The sequence below is a fragment of the Lissotriton vulgaris genome, chromosome 5, assembly GCF_964263255.1.
Source record: "Lissotriton vulgaris chromosome 5, aLisVul1.2, whole genome shotgun sequence".
NCBI classification, from domain to species: domain Eukaryota; kingdom Metazoa; phylum Chordata; class Amphibia; order Caudata; family Salamandridae; genus Lissotriton; species Lissotriton vulgaris.
In genome coordinates this window covers 1,227,385,893-1,227,399,976 of record NC_141693.1, presented here as the reverse complement: position 1 = coordinate 1,227,399,976, position 14,084 = coordinate 1,227,385,893, and the positions used below count along the sequence as shown (strand labels likewise).

Here is a 14,084-nt window from a genome sequence, read left to right as displayed (position 1 = left end):
ATCTGGAGCAGGAGTTCCCTCGTTGAGGAGTGCAAGTCTTCCACTTCAGAGGTACGATGTTCAAGTTGGTCCAGTCACTCCTCGAGTCAATCAACCTTTTCTTTAAAATGGTCAAAACGGTCTGCCAGCATGTCAATTTTAGAATCTATGGTGTGCAGGCTTTGCTTAAGGTTCAAAAACATGAAGTGGATATCTGACTCTGGGGCCATGTTTACCCCAGTCTAAGAGCCCTACGTGGGCTCCTCCTGCGAAGGCTCCATGCTGCTCGTCGTCTTGCACAACTCAAATGGCAGCCTGGACTGTAAATTTTCAGCCTTCCCTATAGTAGTGGCTGTCACACTGTGAACCCTGGGGCAGGGCAGTAATATGCATATAAGACAGGGGGGAAAAAGGCGAGATAATCATGCCAGCTTCCGGGTGGACAACTTCCCAGCCTGGAGAACCACTGCTGTGGGTACAATTAAGTTCGCATTTAGGATGTTAGGAGCGAAGTGCAATCTAAATGGTCTGATCCATGGCAGTGCACTGATTATTTAATCTAGAGGGATCGGGACCTGCCACCCAAGGCAGCAGGGCAATATCTTCTATCGGCCGCAGGGCCATCACCTCAGAGTCCTGCATCACGCCGGGCATGCCACCACAGGGGGCATGAGCAGACAGGCGATGGCCCGCCGGATTCAATGCCCAAGAATGGTACACCCGAGTACTTCAGCCCGAACCACTGCCGAACAGGGGCCGTCAGCACTATGAAAGAGGACCACTCCCCCAGCGAACCTCACTACAGCGAGTGTGCCCTGTTGACACAAGTACAGCAACCCAAAGATGCTCCCCAAGGCACCTCACGTTTTTGGAGCATATGCACCCTTCCAGGAGGGATCGTCCCCCGTGAGCCGCAGACCGCCCGGGGGAGACATCCAACATCAGGAAAAAATAAGTGCAACAGGCCCCACCTCACCTTGGAGGGGCCCTGAGCAGACCTGCGGCAGGATCGATCGAGGGGAGGATGGTATAGGTATCAGTCTATGGAGTACATGTGGCCCCCGGCCATGGTAGGGGGTGGGCCACAAAGTCCAGCAGGCCAAGGATTGCTCAGGCTTCTAAGGGCTTGACCGGTGTCTGTGCAGTCCAGTACACCGGCTCAAGATGGCCCCCACAAGCTTCTTGCCACTACCCCATGATCTTACAAGCTGCAGGAAATTACCTGTAACACTCACTGCCTGAGCAGCCTAACGTCCTCAGTCCTCCTCGGCAGCCCCCATCTGTCTCAAAGGGACCGCAACTCAAGACACGGCAAGCGGCAACATGCGGAGTAGTCCTCTCAACGGCTTTCAGCAATTGCTGTGTTAAAAACCAGGCCGCAAACACAAGATGATGGATGGAGAGCTTAAACTTTTCAGACACTCACCCCCAGTCAAAGATCTGGATTGAATCCATCATCGTTCTTTAGCTCACTTTGCCACCCCAGTTTGGACCAAGCCATAAGCAATTCAGGCTTGACCCTGTGCCTCATGGGAACAGTCCAGCCCGAACTGCCAAGCCAGGTCCTCCCTCGATCAAAAACAAGCATCCTGGGACCGGTTTCGGGGTAACACCCCTCATCAGCCAGTCTAGCTTGAATCCAGTGGCAAAGTGAGCAAGGGACCCAGGTTGGGGCATACCCTGCCAACTTAGGGCAAACAAAGCAAACACAAGGAGATGATGGACGGAGTGCTGAAACTTTTCAGACACTCCCCCCCCAGTCACAGATCTGGGTTGAGTCCATCATCGTTCTTTAGCTCAGGGGGCGTGGCTTGGGCGCCGATGGCGATGGTCGCCTGAGAGCTCGGCTCCGGGATTGAGCCCGTGATTATCCTGTAAATCGGAGGCTGCGGGGCACCCCAGACCCCGCATTCTGCTGAACGGACCGACGAAGACCTGCCAGGGCCCTTGGCGTGGCTCGGACGAGTGGTGATCCGGCGTAAAACCGAAGTTTGCGGAGTTGCGGAGTGCGACCCAACATGGCGCCCGGACTTCATTGTCCCCCTGGCCGGATCCATTGAATTGGAGGAGCGTCGCCGGCAGCGTCTCGCCCCCGGCTTTGCCATCCCCTGCTGATCTGTGCACTAGATATCGGTCAGATCGGACTTTCTACAACGAGAATGCACTCGGTTGGGTGATTGGGCGGATGCCCACGTTATAGTGGATCCCGTGAGCGGACGTCTGGTGAACCAGGCGGTGGCCCCACTCACGACACCGCACCTAGCTACATTTTCCTGGCCAGTCCACTTCCATGGGAGGCGCGACACTCTGGCGCCACAAATCGTCCGGTGGAGTTGGTGACCCTCACCCCGGGACTTTAGCGGCTGTGCGGGCCTGCCCGACCTGGCGGCGGTTGTCTCCGCCCCCTCATCGGTGCCCTCGGACGCCGTGGTGGTGGCGCGAGCCGAAGCGGAGAAGTTCCCACAGGCCCTGGAGAAGGAGGTCTCCGATACTCGATTTGAGGTCCAGTAACCGGGAGGGTCGTGGTCGGCATCTGCACCCGGAGACGCCTGCTCCTGGACCATCACGGAGTGCCCCCGGCGACATGGGGAAACCTAGAGGAGCCAAGGGGACTACCCCAACCGCCTCAGACTCGGAGACCCAGGACAAAGAGGAACATGGGGACCCAAAGAGTTCTGGTGGTGCATCGATGCAACAGCAGTTCGACCGCGTCCTGGAGGCGATAGTGACCACGCGATCGGCCCTCCAACAGGACATTGCCCAGGTGGCGACGAGCCTAGGTCTCCTTAGAGCGGACCACGGCAAACTTTCGGACCGGGTCAAGGAAGTGGAGGGCTCGGTGAAAACCTTGGAGCCGGCGCAGCGAACCTTGGCTGCGACTATGAAGGATGCCTTATCCCGGATTGCGACCCTAGAGCAGAGAGCGGAGGATGCGGAAGGCCGCAACAGGAGGAACAACATCCGTGTGGTGGGCCTTCCGGAAAAGATCGAGGAGGGCAACATGGTGGCATACTTGGAGGCCTGGCTCCGTGACACGGTGGCCCCGGAGGGGCTATCCTCCTTCTACACCTTGGAGCGCGCCCACAGAGTCCCGGCGCGGCCACCGCAGCAGGGACGTGCCCCGAGACCAGTGGTGGCGCGGTTATTGCACTTTCGGGACAGAGACTTAATCCTCAATGCCGCCAGACATAATGGTCCATTCAAAGTGGCGAACAGTCAGGTGAACATCTTCCCGGATTACACCTACGAAACTCAACGCAGGCGGTTCTCCTTCCTGGCGGTCAAGCGCGAGCTCAGGAGCGAGGGCATCCAGTACTCGCTCCTCTATCCTGCAAGGCTCCGCATCATTGTCGATGACAAGACTCAATTCTTCGACACCCCGGAGGATGTCTGTGCCTGGCTCGAGCTTTACAGAGCAGGGAAAGATGGCTTCGGCTCCTCATCCCAACAGGCGGAGGAGCCGGAACAGAGACGGCGATCCAGGAGGATTAGGAATCGCCGCGGCCGCTCGGGGGGGCCCTCAACTGCAGAGACATCGACGGAGCGGAGGGGAGTGCTGGAGGTGTTATCTGAGTTGTCTGGCGCACGAGACGATGCCATTGAGGAGGAAGCAGACCCGGGTGACGAGGGGGCACCATCGGACTGCGAGGACTCAGTGACTGATAGCGCCCATACAGGGTGATCACACCGAAATCGGTGGAAGACCTTCTGGATGGACAGGGGTAACGGGGTGAGCTACCTCATTTTGGGAGGGGGCCCGGCAGGGGGGAGGCGGTTGCCGTCAATTGATGCTGACAACGAGGGCGGGGAGGGTGGGGTGCCCCTGTTTTTGCCCCGAGGGTCTTCGGCAATGTTTTGGGCTTGTTTTAGTCCTGGTAGCCTGAGCGTCGAGGGCCCACTGCCTCCGCCCGGCCCGCACCTGGCCCTTAAGGCCTTCCTACGGTGGCGACCACAGGATTAGTAGGGGTTATTGGGTTGTTGGAGGGCAAGGTTTGGATGGGATCTGGATGGTGCTGTTTGGGTCCTGTTCTGGGGAGGGTGGGTTGGGGTCTGGTTCGTTCTTGGGTTGTTTGGTTTTGGTTGGGGAAAATGGCCGCCGTCAGTGCTGGGATGAATGATGTCCTTTTTTTGTGGGGACCCGGATGGGGAGACTGTGCGAGAACAATATGGGACAATGGCTGATGTTGCTAATTTGAAATGTGTCACTTGGAACGTGAGGGGGCTTCATACTATGTCCAGGCGCCACAAAGTCCACGCTTATTTAGTGCGTAGGGGAGTGCAAATGGCGCTGCTGCAGGAAACTCATCTGAACAGGGCGGAAGGGGCGGCGCTACAGCGTAGATGGAGGGGGCAGGTCTTTTACACATCGTACTCCGCGTATGCCAGAGGGGCGCTAATATGGGTTAGAGCTGGGGTCCCCTTCCAGGTCACGAAAACAGTGATAAATAAATAAATAAATAAATAAAGGGGTTTCTAAAGCGCCTGGTGACGCCATCACGGCGTATCCCCGCGCTGTGGAGCGAGAGTCAAGAGGGCAGAGGCATCCATCCCTAGAGGGCAAACAGATGTGTTTTTAAAAGTTTCCGGAACATAGTTTCAGTTTTGGCTAGTCTGATCACAGCTGGAAGGTTGTTCCACTGGGTGGCTGCCAGCACCCGAAAGGAGCGGCCTCCCATCCTGGCCCTTCTTACACGAGGAACTGTAAGGAGACCCATACCCACAGAGCGAAGTGCTCTTTGGGGTAGATAGGGGATAGCCAAGTCCTTCAAATACCCTGGCGCTTTTGCAGAAGTTATCCTATAACAAAAGAGGAGGGCTTTAAAGAGGATTCTTTTCTTTATAGGAAGCCAGTGAAGGGCAGCCAAAGTAGGCTTGGATGCTGTTCTTTTGGGGAGTCTGAGGACTAAACGGGCCGCCGTATTTTGCAGCACTTGCAGTCTTCTCAGGTTCTTCTCCGTAGTTCCTAATAACAACACATTCGCGTAGTCAACACGAGAAGTGACCAGAGCTTGGATCATAATGCGTCTGGCCTCAAGTGGCAGTAGGTCCAGAGTGCGGTTTAGGGTCTTCATAACCCCAAAGCATTTCCCCACCAATTTGTCAACATGACTCTCAAAAGAGAGTTTAGGATCAACCCAGACCCCCAAGTTCTTGGCCTCACTGCACGGGATGGGCAGAGAGCCAAGGCAAGGCGGCCACCATTCCTGAGTCCAGCTCGCCCCATCTCCCCCTATCACTAGCACCTCCGTTTTAGCCCCATTGAGCTTCAGGCAGTGTTGATTCATCCAGCCAGCAAGCTCCTGCATGCAGGTTTTAAAATTGGCTGCTGCTAACTTGGGTGACTGTGACAGGGAGATGAGCAGCTGCGTGTCATCGGCATAAGATACTAAATCTATGCCGTATGACTGAACTACAGCTGCCAATGGAGCCATATACAGGTTGAACAGGGTGGGACCCAGGGCAGAGCCCTGAGGCACCCCCTGTTCTAAGGCAACGCTGTTGGAGAGGAACATACCTCTCTGAACCTGGAAACTACGGTCAGAGAGAAAGTCCTTGAGCCATCCCCATGCTGCCTTGGTAACCCCAGCGCTGCTCAGACACTGTAGCAGGGTGGAATGTGCCACAGTGTCAAATGCGGCGCTGAGGTCTAGCATGATAAGTGCCATAGTGTTACCCTCATCAGCTCCGATCCGTAAAGTTTCGGTTGCTCTCAGCAGGGCAGTCTCAGTGGAATAGTTTTTTCGAAAGCCGGACTGAGAGCTATGAAACATATTGTTTGACTCTAAGTACTCCATAAGCTGAGTGTTTACCAGTTTTTCCGTCACTTTCGCCAAGTAAGGTAAAGGACGGAGATTTTCCAGTATATCCTGGCTTACATTAGATTTCTTTTTTATCGGCAAAACTATGGCTTTCTTCCAGTCTCCTGGAAGGGTGGCCGAGGAGAAAGACAGTTGAATAACATGTCTGAACAGAGGCTCTAGCACATCCAGACTGGCATTGAGTATTTTGGGGGGGGCCGGATCACGGGGGGAGCCTGATTTAACCTTCTTGCATACAGTGACTAGTGTTTTCGCAGCAGGGACCTGAAAGCTGGGTAATTCTGAATCTAATAAACCCACCTCCCTACTACTGCCGAAATCAGGGCCATTAGTCAGATTACCCGTAAAATTGGCATAGATGTCCGTAATTTTACCTGCAAAGTATTGAGCAATGTTGTTGCAGGTTTCCACTGAATCAGCGGAAGGCACACTATTGTTCGAGATTACAGATATCTCTTTGAAAATTTTAAAAAGTTCCTTCGAGGAATTTTCAGCCTCCGCAATGCGATTTTTATAGTGTGTGGCTTTGGAGACCCTTATAGCCTTATAGTACTCTTTTTGCATTTTCTTATAGTCTGTTTTAATCCCCGGGCAGAAGCTGACTCGCCACTCTCGTTCCAGCTTCTTGCAGGCAGATTTCGCAAGTTGAAGTTCCGGAGTGTACCAAGGGGTAGTTTTCCTCACATTCTTCGTGCTTCTCTCATTACGCATGGGGGCCGTTTTATCAAGTGCACCTAAGATGCGATTATGTAGCTCATGATGGGCCACTTCACAGTCAACTCCTCCTAATGGACCACCTACTGTAATTAGTTCACTGAAGGTAGACTGCGAAAAGCCTTTCCATTTCCGTCGCTGATACCTCTGCTCAGAATCTCTCCTAGACTCCGCCTCTGCAATCTGAATCAGGAACGGAATCACAAAGTGATCAGACCAGGGGACCGGGATCGGAGTGAGAGGTTGTACCCCAGAACGGTAACCAAAAATGGGGTCTAAAAGGTTCCCTAATCTATGCGTAGGGTCCTGATTGATAAGATCAAGCTGTAGGGAGCGGAGATTGGAGCAAATATCCTTCGCTTCCATATCCAGTGGATCGTTGAAATGAGCATTCATGTCACCAAGCACAAAGAAACTCTTTTTCCTAATAGCTTGGTGAGCAGTGACCTCCGTGAGGCTGGAGCTAAAATCAAACATCCTACCAGGTGGTCTATATACAAGGATGCCTGAGAGAGAGGTTTGGGGTCCTAAGTTAATAGTAAAAGCACCAGCTTCAGAGTGATTAATGGTAAGGGGTGCTAAGGAGCATTGGAGAGGCAGTCTGGTGGCGATAGCAATCCCCCCCCCCTGCCTTCCTTTCTATCCAATCTGGCCAAGGAAAATCCGGGGGGCATGGACTCTATGATATCAGGATCAGATGAGCCCCCTAGCCACGTCTCAGTAAAGAACATAATGTCATAGTCCTCGTCCTCAAGTAGATGATAAATTTGAGTGCTATGCTTACTGAGCGAGCGACAGTTGACCAACCCCGCCTTAACCTGCCTGTTGCCCGGCACCTTCCTAGCAGAAATGGAGGGCTTGAAAGAACACCACGGGCAGTCCCGTAAGGATAGCGCTTCCGAGGTGTGCATACAATTGGGGACAACCTCGGGACGGAGAGCTAACAGCTCCCTACTCTCATATCGTATCCTAGGGGGTGATAAGCAGCCAGAGTCCTTAGCCCCGCGCCCCGTCCTGTCGCGGACGGGCGCAGACGGGCTGGACTTTGGCTCGACTTCGGCTCGCTTCCGGCGCGCCCGCTGCACGCGTCCGCTGCGCGGACGCGGTCCTCTACACATTTAAGGGAGGGGTAGGGGCGACTAGAGTGCAGATCTTAGAGCCCTGAGCCCGGAAGTGTTGGGCTCCTCCTCCACCCTCCGCAACAAACGCCCAAGATGGACGCGGCGGACCGGGGCGGGAGTTAGTCAATCACAGTACCCCTAGATCAGCCAGCAGGTGAGGCACAGTATTTAAAAATTACACAGCAATACACTCAAACTTTAAAATTAGCTTCAAACGCCAACATTAAAAAAACGCTATTAATTCAGCGCTGCAGTGCAAGCTATGTACACACAGCGTCAGCGGAATAAGGACAGCCACTGCCACCGGCTGACCTCAGCTCCACAGCGTGAGATAGATCCAGAGGGGCGTTACGTGGCCATTTCGGGCACTTTAGGAGGGAGGGACTTGAACGTTTGCTGTGTGTACGCTCCTAATATAGACCAGACTGCCTTCCTTTCCAGGTTATCGGGCTCGTTGGCCCACTTCTTCTCCGGGCCCCTTTTGCTCGGGGGAGATTTCAACTCAGTAGTGGACGTAGACGCTGACCGCTCGCATCCACCCCTTCCCGATTCTCCGGTTCGTCGCACGGCTAAGGGTCGTAAGGATTGGCAGACCCACTGGGGTCTGACGGATATCTGGAGGGCGCACCACCCCACATCTAGGGACTATTCATACTTCTCGAGCCTCCATGAGTTGCATGTCAGACTGGATGGATTTCTTGGCTCGCCCGAACTGGTTTCAGCAGCGGTCCGATCTGAGTACTTGTCCAGAACCATTTCAGACCATAACCCCCTCCTGCTGGACCTTCGCTGGATCCCCGGAGCGCCGGCGGTACCCACCTGGAAGTTACGACCCGAGATTCTTGAGGACAGTGTTTTCAGGGCGGACCTGGGGGATAAGGTATCGGAATATTTTGCGTCTAACGGCGGCACCGCGAGTACAAGAGCGTTAGAATGGGACGCTTTTAAGGTAGTGGTGAGGGGTTACTGCATTTCTAAAAAGGTGGGCATGAGGCGAGTTATCCTAGCTGACCTAGATGCAGCGGACCGGAAACTCCGCGAGCTGGAAATTCGCCGCCCCGGGCGCCCGGAATTACAGGTACACACGGCGGAGGCGAGGGAGAAGGTGGCGGCGGAGGTCGAACGGCTTCGCTGTTTTGACTACAAGGCCTATACGGTCCGGTCCATCGCGGAGGGGGACAGATCGAGCGCGTTGCTGGCATGGCTGGCCAACCCTACGCGTCAGTCCTCATTGACGACAAGTATGCGTAAGGCAGACGGAACCGAGGTATACACTCAACCGGAGATTCTCAGCTGCTTCCGGCATTATTATGAACGTTTGTACCGCAGTCGCTCCGCCCGAGACCCTGACCGGCTCGATAATTATCTACGCCCACTGGAGCTCCGAACAGTGGAGCAAGAAGTGGCGAAAGCCCTGGGGTCCGACATAGAATTGGGGGAGATCCGCGGTGCCATTAAACGGATGGCGAGAAATAAGACCCCGGGCCTGGACGGCCTGCCCGTGGAGTTTTATGCAGCTTATGCTGACCTCCTAGCCCCTAGGTTATTGGTGGTCTACAGAGAGGCGAAGAGGCTGGGGCGGCTCCCGAGCTCGATGTGTGAGGCGTTGGTGGTTCCTCTCCTCAAACCAGGGAGGGACTCGTCCGACCCGGGGTCTTACCGTCCCTTATCGATGCTGACGGTGGACTATAAAATACTGAGCAGTATCTTGGCCTCGAGGCTGCTGGGACACATGAGTTCCCTGGTGCATGAGGACCAAGCAGGTTTTATCCCAAGGCGTAACACGACTATGAACATTCGCAGGTTGTTCCGTTTGCTAGGGGAACCGTTTGTGGATGCCCCGTCCCCGGTTGTCTTATCGGTGGACCTAGAGAAGGCTTTTGATAGCCTGGAGTGGGACTACCTTTGCACGGTGCTGCGGAGATTCGGCCTCGGTGAGGGCTTCATCAGATGGACCGCGGTTCTCTATGCCTCTGCATCGGCCAGGGTCCGGGCGGGACCACTGATTTCCTCACAATATCCGGTAGAACGAGGCACGAGGCAGGGGTGTTCGTTGTCCCCACTTCTCTTTGCGCTGGCGGTGGAACCACTCGCGCTGCATCTTCGATCGGGAGCCCACTATATGGGCCTGTGGACGCCTTCGGGCCCGCACTACGTTTCGCTGTATGCAGACGACCTGTTGCTCTTCCTGGAGGACCCGCTCGACGCTTTACAGGGAGCGGCGACGGCGCTCACGGAGTTTGGGGAGGTTTCGGGCCTCCGGGTGAATTGGTCCAAGACCTGTCTTTTCCCGGTTCGTAAGGGTGCCACCGCCCCTACTTTAAGTAGGGAGATTAGATGGGAACCCGACTGCTTTAAGTACCTGGGGGTATTCGTCTATCACGACCCATCCGACCTCCTGGATGGGAACATTGCCCGCAGCACTCGAGCACTTCGAGGCTGCATGGACTTCTGGGCCACGCTGCCGCTCTCGGTGGCGGGACGGATCGCTCTGCTTAAAATGGTGGCGCTTCCCCGGCTATTATATTATTTCCGGACACTACCGATCTGGGTCCCACCGGCCACGTTTCGACTATTACGATCTATGATGGTCGGATTCCTCTGGGGCTCGGGCCGCCGTCGGGTGGCCCTCAAGACCCTGATGAGGCCGAAAGATGAGGGGGGGCTTGCGGTGCCGGACTTTGAAAAGTATTATCTGGCGGCGCAGCTCCAGACCTTCACCCAGGAGATCGCCCGCGAATTCCGGGGCCCGGAAGACAGAAGGGGGACGGGCATGGCCAGGCATGTTCTCTCCTTCATAGCGCTGCGACAACGTTTGGCCCTGCGGGATTTGTCGCTGGAGGAGCGGACCGTCCGCCTATGTTGGAATCGGGCTCACGCCCGAGGCCATCTGAGAACACCGTATGCGCCCGAAATACCTTTGGGGATGCTGACGGCCCTCCCCCATGGAGGCGATTGGTCACGATTGGCGGCCTGGGAGGACGCCGGCTTACAGCTAGTTGGGGATCTGTATGAGGACGGGGCGCTCTTGCCCTTCCAGGATCTTATTGACCGCTTCGAGATCCCCCGTGGTGACTTCCTGTTGCACTCGGCCATTGTCCGAGCGATCCAGGCACACTGGAAGAGCGGGCAGGAGGAACCCGCCTTATCTCCGGTATGCCAATACGTGATGATGTCTGCGGGCACGGTGAAGGCGGTCACTTGCCTTTACGGTAGATTGATCAACGAAGGGTTGGCTCCTCTCACTACTTTGAGAAACCGCTGGGAGGAGGACATTAGCAGGGAGATCCCGGAGACGACCTGGTCCCAGTTGGTGCGGCGAGCCTGGAAGGGCACACGCCACGCCCGTTTTCAGCTGGTCCACTATTACGTTCTCCATAGAGCATATCTGACCCCAGTGAAAATTAAACGATATTTTGCCACGAATTCGGCGGATTGCCCTAGGTGCCCAGCTCAGGAGGCGGACCTCCTCCACATGTTATGGGCCTGCCCGGGATTATCATCCTACTGGGTGGAAGTGGGGAAGACCCTGGAGGAGGTGACGGGGAGATCCTTATCATTTGATGCGGCGGTGGGACTCCTACACTGGTTCCCTCATACCCCCAAGAATAAAATTTCCAGCAAATTTATAGACCTAGGGCTCCTCCTTGCTAAGCGAGAGGTGACCAGGAACTGGAAGGCACGAGTTGGTCCGACAGGAAGCCGATGGCACAGCGAGCTCTTGAAGTGGGCGGCGGGGGAGAGCACACTGAGATACCAACTGGCTTGGAGGCAGCGTAATGAGAAGGCGCAGGAGGCAGCGTTGGAGTGGGAAATGTTAGTGCAGGCCCTCAGGGATTATTGCGCCCCCAGCGACTCTGAAGGTGAAGAAGCGACTCGCCCGAGTCCCGATAAACATTTGCACTATTAGTCCTGTTGCTTTCCCCGTGGGTCCCATAGCAGATCCTGTTGCGGTTGTTCCCAGGCGCTGATGGCGGGGTTGGGTGGGGTTTACTTTGGTTAGTAGTATTTTGAGGGTGGGGGTTTTTTCTTTTGGGTTTATAGGCTTGTTTGGAAAAGCAGATGACGGACAGTGGATCATCCGGACCAGCTCTGACATCCCTCTGAGCCCCCATTGAATTTCGCCACCCGACCCCAGGGTTGTGGGCCGGATGGCTGTGCACGGAACTTACGGTGCGGGGACAGAGGGTTGTATTTCGCTGATATTGCTTGTGATATAATGCTGGTCGATTTTGTAACGATTTACTAATTCCTGCAATAAAAATATATTTAAAAAAAAAAAAAAATCATTCTTTAGCTCACCGCGACACCTCAGTTTGGTACCAGCCATGTGCAAATCAGTCTTGACCTTGTGCCTCATGGGAACAGTCCAGCACAAACTGCCAGGCCAAGTCCTCCCTGGACCGGAAGCAAGCATCCTGGGACCGGTTTCGGGATAACGCTCCTCATCAGGTCTGCAACATGGCCAAAGTCTTAGCTTGGGCCCATCTGCTGGAATTAAGCCACCAATGGCATCAGAGGGATCTGTGCATCATCCAGAGACAGTGCTGCATCGTGCTCGCCCCACCGCCGCCACTAACCATGGATATTTGCCAGATTAAGCAGGCATCCTTCAGAAGGCAACCATTTTGTGCTTGGGCTTGCTCCGCTAACGTCCATCAGCGTCAGAGCTTCACTGTGTTGCAACTATCCATGTCGATGGCGTGGCCATGTCCTGCTTTTGGCTCCCATCTTAAAATGAACTTTGTACCATGCACAAACTGGCAGAAGTAGCCCATTTTCCGCCTACATGCTAAAGGTTTGCATTTATACAGAGGATTTGTCTTTCGCTAGTGCAAATGCAATAACATCTTCCTTTCCATGTCATAAATTTCAGTAAGACAACACAAAACTTTCCAATGTTTTTTGCCTGCGGGTCAAATCATTGAAGTGGAGGAGGTCTACAAATTGGATTCTTACCTAGATAAAATGCTACTTGACATTCCTCAGACTGATCAAATGTAGCCTTTCCTTTAAGTAGATTCCTCATAGGGTATAATTTGGCTACAAGTTTTAAAACCATATTTAGAATATAAGTGAGACTTACCTAGAAATGATCTCAAATACTCTTTAGACTGTGTCTAAATTAGTATCCTCCTAGGCCTTTTCTATTTCTAAAGGTTTCATACCCAAATACACCAACTTGCTGTCAACAAATTACATTTCGAAAATTCCACTGTCAAGCCTTTCCCTTCTAACGTATTCAAGACATTTTCTTATCCTATGTTGTTTTCTCCCTTTTTGCACCCATAAATAAAATGTTATCCTGAAAAAAGTTAACACTTCTTTTCCAGTTAAATAATATTCACATTAACTTCTGGAGCACAGCAGTGGTGGATGCCAAAACTGGATGGAATGAATCCTGTATGTTGTTTGCTTTCAGGATGTAAAGGAATCTGATGGCAGGTGGATGATACATCAATAGAAAACCATGTACCCTCCCTTAATCATTGTTAACCACTATACAGCTTTTGGTAGCAGAAATCTGTCTATTTGAATATTGTTATTTAAAACAAGAAGGGCAACACAGAGCATGCCCCTGCCTTTGTCTTATCTCACCACCACCAGTGGCGCCAACCAGATCGAAGACTATTTTAGTACTGAGCACTTTGATACATTTAATTTACATCACCTGATCTGTGTTTTCACTCTCACGCTCAACCATAGTTGCTTCTTGCTATTATTTGCTAAATTGCATTGGGCCATCCAGTATAAAACAGGAGGATCTCTTGACCACATATACATTCGGTGTGTTTTAAAAAAAAAATTTGAAGGTAAACTATGATATTCAAAAATATCTGTAGATTCACCACTGCGAACTTTTGGATTTATGTCAGAAAGTAAAAATGTATATCCTAGTGTCTTCTAGAACTTTCCTTTCTGCTGTTCCTCTGTAATGGTCATGCTCTCAGTGTGAAGACCAACACAACCTTCTCCATTCACTTTCACTATAGTACTATCCCATGTATTTGGACTAATACTCATTTTGCCCCATTATGACTAGAAAACACATACTCATCATACTCTTCCACACCTGTCACTAAAAGTCTTCCCCTTTCTGACAGTGAATGATAGCACCACGGAAAATGAGTTGGTTCATTGTTTTCACTTTCGATTCGAAGCACATGCCACAAAAAGAAAATGAAGGAAAAAACAGTGTCTCCTAAATGTGTGGTCCCGATGCTAGCAGTAAAAAATATAAAGCTCAAAAAAGTGCTTGAAAAATGCAAATGTGGTTGGAAGAAGTCCAAACCCCCGTTTAGTTTTTCTTCACACTATAGGAAAATAGGATGACCTCCTCGTCCACTTCCTTGCTACTCATTGAGGAACGCCCACCTTGTCAGACAAACGTGTTGTCCTACGTGTCTGTGATTATATGATTCCAATTTTTGCAAATAAATTGAACCAATGG

At 52.9% G+C, this 14,084-nt stretch overlaps 1 protein-coding gene across 1 annotated transcript in view; it reads left to right on the top strand.

Annotated features, from left to right (window-relative positions):
- Positions 1-14,084, top strand: part of TPPP2 (tubulin polymerization promoting protein family member 2) — a 91,596-nt gene that overhangs the window by 31,377 nt on the left and 46,135 nt on the right. The window lies entirely within an intron of this gene.